Source organism: Dendrobates tinctorius, unplaced genomic scaffold, assembly GCF_039654945.1.
Source record: "Dendrobates tinctorius isolate UK_male_01 unplaced genomic scaffold, ASM3965494v1 ptg000130l, whole genome shotgun sequence".
Classification (NCBI taxonomy): Eukaryota; Metazoa; Chordata; class Amphibia; order Anura; family Dendrobatidae; genus Dendrobates; species Dendrobates tinctorius.
Window position 1 is genome coordinate 5,453,318 of NW_027361798.1, and position 12,001 is coordinate 5,465,318.

Genomic DNA, 12,001 nt, shown 5'->3' on the forward strand with positions numbered 1-12,001 from the left:
AAGACACATGTCTCCTGTGTAGTGTGAGAAGACGCATGACTCCTGTGAAGTGTGAGAAGCCGCATGACCCCTGTGCAGTGTGAGCTATGCAGTGTCAGAAGCCGCATGACTCCGCAGTGTGAGAAGCCGCATAACTCCTGTGCAGTGTGAGAAGCCACATGACTGCAGTGTGAGAAGCCGCATGACCCCTGTGCAGTGTGAGAAGCCGCATGACTCCTGTGCAGTGTGAGAAGCCGCATGACCCCTGTGCAGTGTGAGAAGCCGCATGACGCCTGTGCAGTGTGAGAAGCCGCATGACTTCTGTGCAGTGTGAGAAGCCTCATGACTCCTGTGCAGTGTGAGAAGCCGCATGACTCCTGTGCAGTGTGAGAAGCCGCATGACTGCAGTGCAGTGTGAGAATCCGCATGACTTCTGTGCAGTGTGAGAAGCCGCATGACCCCTGTGCAGTGTGAGAAGCCGCATGACTCCTGTGCAGTGTGAGAAGCCGCATGACCCCTGTGCAGTGTGAGAAGCCGCATGACGCCTGTGCAGTGTGAGAAGCCGCATGACTTCTGTGCAGTGTGAGAAGCCGCATGAGTCCTGTGCAGTGTGAGAAGCCGCATGACTCCTGTGCAGTGTGAGAAGTCGCATGACACCTGTGCAGTTTGAGAAGCCGCATGACTCCTGTGCAGTGTGAGAAGCCACATGACTGCAGTGTGAGAAGCCGCATTACTCCCGTGCAGTGTGAGAAGCCGCATGACCCTTGTGCAGTGTTAGAAGCCGCATGACCCCTGTGTAGTGTGAGAAGCCGCATGACTGCAGTGCAGTGTGAGAAGCCGCATGACTGCAGTGCAGTGTGAGAAGCAGCATGACTTCTGTGCAGTGTGAGAAGCCGCATGACCCCTGTGCAGTGTGAGAAGTCAGATTACCCCTGTGCAGTGTGAGAAGCCGCATGACTTCTGTGCAGTGTGAGAAACCGCCTGACGCCTGTGCAGTGTGAGAAGCCGCATTACCCCTGTGCAGTGTGAGAAGCCGCATAATTCCTGTGCAGTGTAAGAAGCCGCATGACTCCTGTGCAGTGTGGGAAGCCGCATGACCCCTGTGCAGTGTGAGAAGCCGCATGACCCCTGTGCAGTGTGAGAAGCCGCATGACCCCTGTGCAGTGTGAGAAGCCGCATGACCCCTGTGCAGTGTGAGAAGCCGCATGACTCCTGTGCAGTGTGAGAAGCCGCATGACCCCTGTGCAGTGTGAGAAGCCGCATGACGCCTGTGCAGTGTGAGAAGCCGCATGACTTCTGTGCAGTGTGAGAAGCCGCATGACTCCTGTGCAGTGTGAGAAGCCACATGACTCCTGTGCAGTGTGAGAAGCCGCATGACTGCAGTGCAGTGTGAGAATCCGCATGACTTCTGTGCAGTGTGAGAAGCCGCATGACTCCTGTGCAGCATGAGATGTCGCATGACTGCAGTGCAGTGTGAGAAGCCGCATGACTCCTGTGCAGTGTGAGAAGTCGCATGACTCCTGTGCAGTTTGAGAAGCCGCATGACTCCTGTGCAGTGTGAGAAGCCACATGACTGCAGTGTGAGAAGCCGCATTACTCCCGTGCAGTGTGAGAAGCCGCATGACCCTTGTGCAGTGTGAGAAGCCGCATGACCCCTGTGCAGTGTGAGAAGCCGCATGACCCCTGTGCAGTGTGAGAAGCCGCATGTCTCCTGTGCAGTGTGAGAAGACACATGACTCCTGTGTAGTGTGAGAAGACGCATGACTCCTGTGAAGTGTGAGAAGCCGCATGACCCCTGTGCAGTGTGAGTTATGCAGTGTCAGAAGCCGCATGACTCCGCAGTGTGAGAAGCCGCATAACTCCTGTGCAGTGTGAGAAGCCGCATGACTCCTGTGCAGTGTGAGAAGCCGCATGACTCCTGTGCAGTGTGAGAATCCGCATGACTCTTGTGCAGTGTGAGAAGCCACATGACTCCTGTGCAGTGTGGGATGTCGCATGACTGCAGTGCAGTGTGAGAAGCCGCATGACTCCTGTGCAGTGTGAGAAGCCGCATGACTCCTGTGCAGTGTGAGAAGTCGCATGACACCTGTGCAGTTTGAGAAGCCGCATGACTCCTGTGCAGTGTGAGAAGCCACATGACTGCAGTGTGAGAAGCCGCATTACTCCCGTGCAGTGTGAGAAGCCGCATGACCCTTCTGCAGTGTTAGAAGCCGCATGACCCCTGTGTAGTGTGAGAAGCCGCATGACTGCAGTGCAGTGTGAGAAGCCGCATGACTGCAGTGCAGTGTGAGAAGCAGCATGACTTCTGTGCAGTGTGAGAAGCCGCATGACCCCTGTGCAGTGTGAGAAGTCGGATTACCCCTGTGCAGTGTGAGAAGCCGCATGACTTCTGTGCAGTGTGAGAAACCACCTGACGCCTGTGCAGTGTGAGAAGCCACATTACCCCTGTGCAGTGTGAGAAGCCGCATAATTCCTGTGCAGTGTAAGAAGCCGCATGACTCCTGTGCAGTGTGGGAAGCCGCATGACCCCTGTGCAGTGTGAGAAGCCGCATGACCCCTGTGCAGTGTGAGAAGCCGCATGACCCCTGTGCAGTGTGAGAAGCCGCATGACCCCTGTGCAGTGTGAGAAGCCGCATGACTCCTGTGCAGTGTGAGAAGCCGCATGACCCCTGTGCAGTGTGAGAAGCCGCATGACGCCTGTGCAGTGTGAGAAGCCGCATGACTTCTGTGCAGTGTGAGAAGCCGCATGACTCCTGTGCAGTGTGAGAAGCCGCATGACTCCTGTGCAGTGTGAGAAGCCGCATGACTGCAGTGCAGTGTGAGAATCCGCATGACTTCTGTGCAGTGTGAGAAGCCGCATGACTCCTGTGCAGTATGAGATGTCGCATGACTGCAGTGCAGTGTGAGAAGCCGCATGACTCCTGTGCAGTGTGAGAAGTCGCATGACTCCTGTGCAGTTTGAGAAGCCGCATGACTCCTGTGCAGTGTGAGAAGCCACATGACTGCAGTGTGAGAAGCCGCATTACTCCCGTGCAGTGTGAGAAGCCGCATGACCCTTGTGCAGTGTGAGAAGCTGCATGACCCCTGTGCAGTGTGAGAAGCCGCATGACCCCTGTGCAGTGTGAGAAGCCGCATGTCTCCTGTGCAGTGTGAGAAGACACATGTCTCCTGTGTAGTGTGAGAAGACGCATGACTCCTGTGAAGTGTGAGAAGCCGCATGACCCCTGTGCAGTGTGAGCTATGCAGTGTCAGAAGCCGCATGACTCCGCAGTGTGAGAAGCCGCATAACTCCTGTGCAGTGTGAGAAGCCGCATGACTCCTGTGCAGTGTGAGAAGCCGCATGACTCCTGTGCAGTGTGAGAAGCCGCATGACTCCTGTGCAGTGTGAGAATCTGCATGACTCTTGTGCAGTGTGAGAAGCCACATGACTCCTGTGCAGTGTGGGATGTCGCATGACTGCAGTGCAGTGTGAGAAGCCGCATGACTCCTGTGCAGTGTGAGAAGCCGCGTGACTCCTGTGCAGTGTGAGAAACCGCGTGACTCCTGTGCAGTGTGAGAAGCCGCGTGACTCCTGTGCAGTGTGAGAAGCCGCTTGACTCCTTTGCAGTGTGAGAAGCCGCGTGACTCCTGTGCAGTGTGAGAAGCCGCTTGACTCCTTTGCATTGTGAGAAGCCGCGTGACTCCTGTGCAGTGTGAGAAGCCGCGTGACTCCTGTGCAGTGTGAGAAGTCACGTGACTCCTGTACAGTGTGAGAAGTCGCATGACTGCAGTGCAGTGTGAGAAGCCGCATGACTCCTGTGCAGTGTGAAAAGCCGCATGACTCCTGTGCAGTGTGAGAAGCCGCATGACTCCTGTGCAGTGTGAGAAGCCGCATGACCCCTGTGCAGTGTGAGAAGCTGCATGACTCCTGTGCAGTGTGAGAAGCCGCATGACTCCTGTGCAGTGTGAGAAGCAGCATGACTCCTGTGCAGTGTGAAAAGCCACAAGACTCCCGTGCAGTGTGAGAAGCCGCATGACTCCCGTGCAGTGTGAAAAGCCGCATGACCCCTGTGCAGTGAGAGAAGTCGCAAGTCTCCCGTGCAGTGTGAGAAGCCGCATGACTCCCGTGCAGTGTGAGAAGCAGCATGACCCCTGTGCAGTGTGAAAAGCCGCATGACCCCTGTGCAGTGTGAGAAGCCGCATGACCCCTGTGCAGTGTGAGAAGCCGCATGACCCCTGTGCAGTGTGAGAAGCCGCATGACCCCTGTGCAGTGTGAGAAGTCGCAAGACTCCCGTGCAGTGTGAGAAGCCGCATGACTCCCGTGCAGTGTGAGACGTCGCATGACTCCCGTGCAGTGTGAGAAGCCGCATAACTCCCGTATAGTGTGAGAAGCCGCATGACCCATATGCAGTGTGATTAGCTGCATGACTCCTGTGCAGTGTAATCAGTCACATGACTCCTGTGCAGCACAGTGTGAGGAGTCACATGACTCCTGTGCAGTGCAATGTGAGGATTCACATGACTCCTGTGCAGCGCAGTGGTTTGCTGGAGGCCTCCTGGTCACTGGGCCGATGGTCACGTTGACTCTTGGCCTCAGCGCCTGTACTCACAAGAAGAAATGTGACTTCACACCCGGACTTCGCTTGTTGCTGGACTATCGGGTGACACCAGGAGCAGGACTACAGAGAACTCTGACCTCACAACCTTCCTCAGCGATTTTAATACCTATTTAAAGTTTTTTATGCTATTTAATTATCGCAAGCATGAAGAAATCTTTAATACTAATTTTTTTAAATAAATTTAATTTGACAAATACAAAGTGTCTTCACCATTCAGGTCATCGCCGGAGGAGTGGTCCACATCTGACATCTGTCTGAGGCCTCATCCACCAGAGGGGAGCGCCGCCAATTTATTTTTTCCACATATCCATTGGAGTTTGTGAAGCAACAGGACCGGCACAACGCCGTACCATACGAAAGGGCTGCCCACCGTGCGGAAGGGCTGCCCGCCGTGCGGAAGGGCTGCCCACCGTGCGGAAGGGATTCCCACCGTGCGGAAGGGCTGCCCACCGTGCGGAAGGGCTGCACCCACGCGGAAGGGCTGCACACCACGGGGAAGGGCTGCACACCACGAGGAAGGGCTGCGCACCCTGCAGAAGGGCTGCACATCACGGGGAAGGGCTGCACACCACGAGGAAGGGCTGCCCACCGTGCAGAAGGGCTTCCCACCACGCGGAAGGGCTGCCCACCGTGCGGAAGGGCTGCACCCACACGGAAGGGCTGCACACCACGGGGAAGGGCTGCACACCACGAGGAAGGGCTGCGCACCCTGCGGAAGGGCTGCACACCCTGCGGAAAGGCTGCATATCACGGGGAAGGGCTGCACACCACGGGGAAGGGCTGCACACCACGAGGAAGGGCTGCACACCACGAGGAAGGGCTGCCCACCGTGCGGAAGGGCTGCACATCACGGGGAAGGGCTGCACACCACAGGGAAGGGCTGCACATCACGGGGAAGGGCTGCACACCACGGGGAAGGGCTGCACACCCTGCGGAAGGGCTGCACACCACGGGGAAGGGCTGCACACTACGGGGAAGGGCTGCACACCCAGCGGAAGGGCTGCACACCCAGCGGAAAGGCTGCACACCCTGCGGAAGGGCTGCACACCCTGCAGAAGGGCTGCACACCCTGCAGAAGGGCTGCACACCACGGGGAAGGGCTGCACACCACGAGGAAGGGCTGCACACCATGAGGAAGAGCTGCACACCATGCAGAAGGGCTGCACATCACGGGGAAGGGCTGCACACCACTGTGAAGGGCTGCACACCACGAGGATGGGCTGCCCACCGTGCGGAAGGGCTTCCCACCACGCGGAAGGGCTGCCCACCGTGCGGAAGGGCTTCCCACCACGCGGAAGGGCTGCCCACCGTGCGGAAGGGCTGCCCACCGTGCGGAAGAGCTGCACCCATGAGGAAGGGCTGCATACCCTGCGGAAGGGCTGCGCACCACGCGGAAGGGCTGCCCACCATGCGGAAGAGTTGCCCACCATGCGTCAGGGCTGCCCACCGTGCAGAAGGGCTGCCCACCGTGCGGAAGGGCTGCACCCACGCGAAGGGCTGCACACTACGAGGAAGGGCTGCCCACCGTGCGGAAGGGCTGCCCACCGTGCGGAAGGGCTGCACCCACGCGGAAGAGCTGCACACCACGCAGAAAGGCTGCACACCACGGGGAAGGGCTGCACACCACGAGGAAGGGCTGCACATCACGGGGAAGGGCTGCACACCACGGGGAAGGGCTGAACACCCTGTGGAAGGGCTGCACACCACGAGGAAGGGCTGCACATCACGGGGAAGGGCTGCACACCCTGCGGAAGAGCTGCACACCCTGCGGAAGGGCTGCACATCACGGGGAAGGGCTGCACACCACAGGGAAGGGCTGCCCACCACGAGGAAGGGCTGCCCACCGTGCGGAAGGGCTTCCCACCACGCAGAAGGGCTGCCCACCGTGCGGAAGGGCTTCCCACCACGCGGAAGGGCTGCCCACCGTGCGGAAGGGCTTCCCACCACGCGGAAGGGCTGCCCACCGTGCGGAAGGGCTGCACCCACGAGGAAGGGCTGCATACCCTGCAGAAGGGCTGCGCACCACGCGGAAGGGCTGCCCAGCACACGGAAGGGTTTCCCACCATGCGTCAGGGCTGCCCACCGTGCAGAAGGGCTGCCCACCGTGCGGAAGGGCTGCACCCACGCGGAAGGGCTGCACACTACGAGGAAGGGCTGCCCACCGTGCGGAAGGGCTGCCCACCATGTGGAAGGGCTGCATGTGACGAACAGCCCACCGCCGTTCGTCCACTTACGGAGGCGACTAACGGGGGTCCCGCTGCCACCAAAACGCGACGGACAGCGGACCCTGTGTCACCACTGTCACAGTCCCACCACTGACACGGGTGTATCAGCGGACGGAGGGACGAGACACAATGCCGGCACACGGCTATCACAGGCGCAGTGGGGCTTATCTTAGTTATCCCACCACTGGCACCATGTGACAAAAATATCCAGCAAGCTAATCTCGCTCTACAATTTGCCGCAGGGGGAGTTTAATTTGGATGCCCCACCACTGCTATCAATCTTCCAAGTACTGCGGGGATTTATGTATATCCCACTTTCTCAGTTCCACTTTGGAACTCGCAGCTCTCCGGCGCCCCCCTTACCCTCAGGTCAGTCAGGGAACTGCACCTAGGATAATTAGTCGCCGGACGGGCTGCCTGTTGTGAACCGGCAATTAGGCTTCTGCAGTAAGGGAATTATCAGCTGTGGCCGCAGCCCCTCATTCAGCTATATAAGACCCTTCTAGACTGCCAGCAAGCCGCAATAGCCGTGCACAACGTGCTGCCACCAGTCACGGTTACTTAATTCACAGTGTTAAATGAAGAGGGTCCGTGGCAAACCCCTTGAATTAGTAGCGATTATCTATCAAAGGCTTATAGTTCGAGTCTTAGAGCATAGAGACAGATCTAAATAATTATTTCATTTATTTTCCGAAAGAGGACAGTGATTACAGATAAAAGTTGCTATATAATTGAGACATAAAATATGTACAGTACAGGTATAAAATAAAAGTGGAGAAAACAAAGAGAGTACACTCACAGTTCCATATTGTTCCTTAGGCAGACCATGCGGCTAAGGTGGGTGGAGGCGGAGCTGCACTTCTACGCTCATCTGGGTCTTTCTAGCACGACGACTTGAGCTGTTCTGCCCTGGTTTTGTCCAGGAAATGCTTTATAGACTTGCTATGTGACATCACGGAGAGATGCATGCTGGGTTAATCCCACCTCTCCCTTTTGGATTTAGAATTACACTAGAAAACTTATACTAATCATAACTCCGTGGGGGCAGCCCGCACAGACACATATAGGGCATCATTGGTTGTGATTTGTTGAGTACAATAATTCAAGACCAAATATGCAGTAGTTCTGATACACCGTTTAGCTGGAACACATATCTCAGGTTCTGAAAGGATTACGCTTCGCCAGAACCACGGCAGCGACGCTGTGACCGCCCGGATTACAAAAATGTGATTTTCATATCTCTAGGGTATTTGGTTCTTATGGTATAGTCTCTCATAGTTTTATTCGTTTCAAACAAAGAAGTTTTTCCCGCTCTGAAGAGGAGAGAAGGAAACAAATGGTTGTAACAGCAGGGGGGTCTCCTATTACTAGTGCAAACACAGGCTGTAGAGGAGGGGGGGTGGCACTGCTCTGTGTGTGTGTGAAGGGAGGAGGGATGAAGCTGCAGAGCTAGCAGCCTGGATTGTCATATCTGCCGGATCTTTCTGGAAAGTTACAACAGAAAACATCATATTTTGTGGACAAAACCCCATACCTCACAGACATTGTACATCACACCTCCCCCCTTAAGAGGGCGCTAAGGAGGCATTACCTCTCGGTAATCGGCCATGCGCACCTCAGCGGGTTCGCCCCGGCGGGACAACCCATCGGCATTGCCGTTTTCTCTGCCCTTCCTGTGTTTTACAGTGAAGTCGTACTGTTGAAGGGCAAGGCTCCAGCGGAGCAACCTTCCATTGGTTCCGGACACTGTGTGCAACCAGCTCAGAGGGTTGTGGTCAGTTACCACCGTGAAGGCGCGCCCGTACAGGTAGGGCTGCAAACGTTGCAGTGCCCACACCATGGCCAGACACTCCTTCTCGATGGTCGAGTATGCCACTTCCCTCGGCAAAAGTTTCTGGCTCAGGTACAACACGGGGTGTTCTTGGTCCCCCAAGTCGACCTGGCTAAGCACAGCACCGAGGCCAAACTCGCTGGCGTCGGTCTGTACCAGAAACGGGCGACTGCTGTCGACTGCTCTCAACACTGGAGAGTTGCACAGGGCTGCTTTCAAAGCTTGGAAAGCCGCCTCACAGTCATCTGTCCAGTTGACTGTTTGGGGTAGCCTCTGCTTGGTGAGGTCAGTCAAGGGTTTGGCAAGGGCGCTATAGTCCTGTACGAACCGCCTATAGTACCCTGCAGTGCCCAAGAAGGACTTCACCTGTTTCTTGGTCCTGGGGGTGGGCCAGGACACGATTGCGTCCACTTTTTCTGGCTCCGGACTCATGGAACCCCCACCTATCCGGTGCCCCAGGTAGTGGACCTTGCGCATGCCTATCTGGCACTTCCCCGGCTTGATGGTCAGGCCTGCCTGGTGAAGACGCTTGAGCACCTCCTGGAGGTGCTGAAGGTGTTCCTCCCAGGTGGAACTGAAGACGGCAATATCGTCTAAGTACGCCACCGCGTACTCCTCCAGTCCCCGAAGCAGGTGGTTGACCATCCACTGGAAAGTGGCAGGGGCATTCTTCATGCCGAAGGGCATGACCGTGGACTCGTACAGTCCAAAGGGGGTGATAAAGGCGGATTTCTCCTGCGCCTCAGGGCTCAGGGGAATCTGCCAGTATCCCCAACTCAAATCCATGATGGATATGTAGTTGGCGTTTGTCAACCGCTCGAGCAGATCCTCGATGCGCGGCATTGGGTGGGCATCAGAGGTTGTGATGGCGTTGAGCCCCCTGTAGTCCACGCAGAACCGGGTGGTTCGATCCTTTTTAGGCACGAGGACTACAGGTGAAGCCCACGCGCTTTTTGACCGTCGAATCACCCCCAGCCTTAACATCTCATCGATCTCTTGGCGCATGACTTGTTGCACCGTTTCAGAGATCCGATAAGGTGTTCGCCGTAACGGGGCGTGATTCCCGGTGTCCACCTCATGAACCGCTAACTCCGTCCTCCCCGGTTGGTTGGTGAACACGGGCCGGAAGAGTTTCAGGGTGGCCATCAACTGCAACCGCTGGGACACGGTGAGCGAACCACTTATCTCCATGTCCTCAATGGACCCATTGGCCTTGGCCTGGGCCAGCATGTCCAGGAGGGGATCTTCCACCCCATCCTCTGGCAGATTGCAGACCGGTAGGACGCAAGCTTCACGTTCGTAGTGCGCCTTCAGCATGTTGACGTGAAAGGCCTTGCGCCTACCCCGAGCATGGTCAAGCGTGACCACGTAGGTGACCGGGTTGAGCTGTTGGTGGACGACGTATGGGCCTTCCCAGGCTGCCTGAAGCTTATCCGTTGGTACAGGGACCAGTGCCCACACCTTTTGACCCACCTGGTAGGTCCGCTCCCGGGCGTTCTGGTCGTACCAGCGCTTCTGGTCAGCCTGAGCCTGCGTCATGTTGTCATGCACCAACTGCGTCAAGGTCTGCATCTTGTCACGGAAGCGCATGACATAATCCACGATGGACACTTCTGTGGGGTTTGGCTCATCTTCCCAGGATTCTCTTATCAACCCAAGGGGTCCCCGGACTCGCCTGCCATACAGAAGCTCGAAGGGGGAGAACCCGGTCGAGGCCTGCGGAACTTCTCTGTAAGCGAACAGTAGGTGTGGGAGGTACCGCTACCAGTCGCGCCCTTGGGTCTCAACCAGTATGCGGAGCATCTGTTTGAGGGTACCGTTGAAACGTTCACACAAACCATTAGTCTGTGGGTGATACGGACTCGATACCAGCTGCGTCACCTGCATTTTCTCACAGAGAGCCTCCATTAGGCGAGACATGAATTGGGGCCCTTGATCGGTAAGCATCTCCCTGGGAAATCCTACTCTTGAAAAGATGGTCACCAGTGCGTCAGCCACCTTATCTGCCCTGGTTGAAGACAGAACTACTGCCTCTGGGTACCGGGTAGCGTAGTCTACCACGTTGAGAATGTATCGATTTCCGGAGCTGCTGGGGACGGACAGCGGTCCTACAATGTCCACCGCGATTCTCTGGAAAGGCTCCTCTATCACCGGCAAAGGAATAAGGGGAGCCTTAAGAGCAGGCCCCGCCTTACCCACTTTTTGACAGGTGGCACAGGAGCGACAGTAGTGTGTTACCTCTGTCCCCATCTTGGGCCAATAGAAGTGTTGAGACAGCCGTGCCTTTTGTTTTGCTGATCCCCAAGTGTCCAGCGAGTGGAATCTCATGGGCAATCCGCAACAACTCGGTTCTGAACTGATAGGGGACGACCAGCTGTCTTTCCCTCAACCACTCCTTTTTAGGATCTCCGGGTACTGTCTCCCGGTACAACCTTCCTCGTTCCCAGAACACCCTCTCCTTATCAGACTTGGAGGTGGGCGTCTCGGCGAGACCTCTCAATTTCTCCAGGCTGGCATCTGAGTGCAGAGCAGCCTGGAACTCCATGCTGGAGGCTGCCAGAAGTGACGTCAGGGTCCCCTCTTTACTGGGACCCTCTGGAACCGGCTCTGGGTTCACCTCTGGTTCAGTCTCTCCTGTAGCAGCAGAGGGTCCAGAAGACAGTGCGTTACCTGCGATCTGGGCACTCTGACTGCGTGTGACAGCTGCTATGTATGCTGTCTCCCTGGGGATTTCTACAGACCCACCAGCCGGTGCTGGCTTGGGCTCTACCTCCCCATCCACCACCAACACTTCAGGAGCAGGGCTACTTATGGGCCAGTTACCTTCCTCGGTGGCACTGGTCAGCTGCATGGCATTACCTTCCTCATGGTCCCCATGCACCTCCCCATTCTCTTGAGCACCGTTGCTTACTCCTGCCAGGGGTTCCTCAGCCGTCTCACTCCGCAGAGTGACGGGGCTGAGCACTTCGGTACCTGTGGACACATCTACTGCTTCAAAGAAAGGGTTAACGGGTTCAGTCGGCACAGATACATCAACCTCATCATCATCCTTCCTAGGGGAAGAATGGTTATCAGTTTGCTTTGGCACATTCACATCAGCATCATACCTGGGGAAAGAATGGTTGTTAGTTGCATCATTACTCATCAAGGCATTAGCAGGTAACACATTCAGTTTCCCGTCATCATCATCATCATCAGGGTTAACGTTACCCTTATTATCAGTTTGGGGAAGGGTGTCAGGGATGTAGTATGCAACCATCCGCCCCAAGTCAGTCCCCAATAAAACATCAGTGGGCAGGTTTTCAGACACTCCCACCTCCCTCAACCCGCTCCCAGCACCCCAATCGAGATAAACTCGTGCCACTGG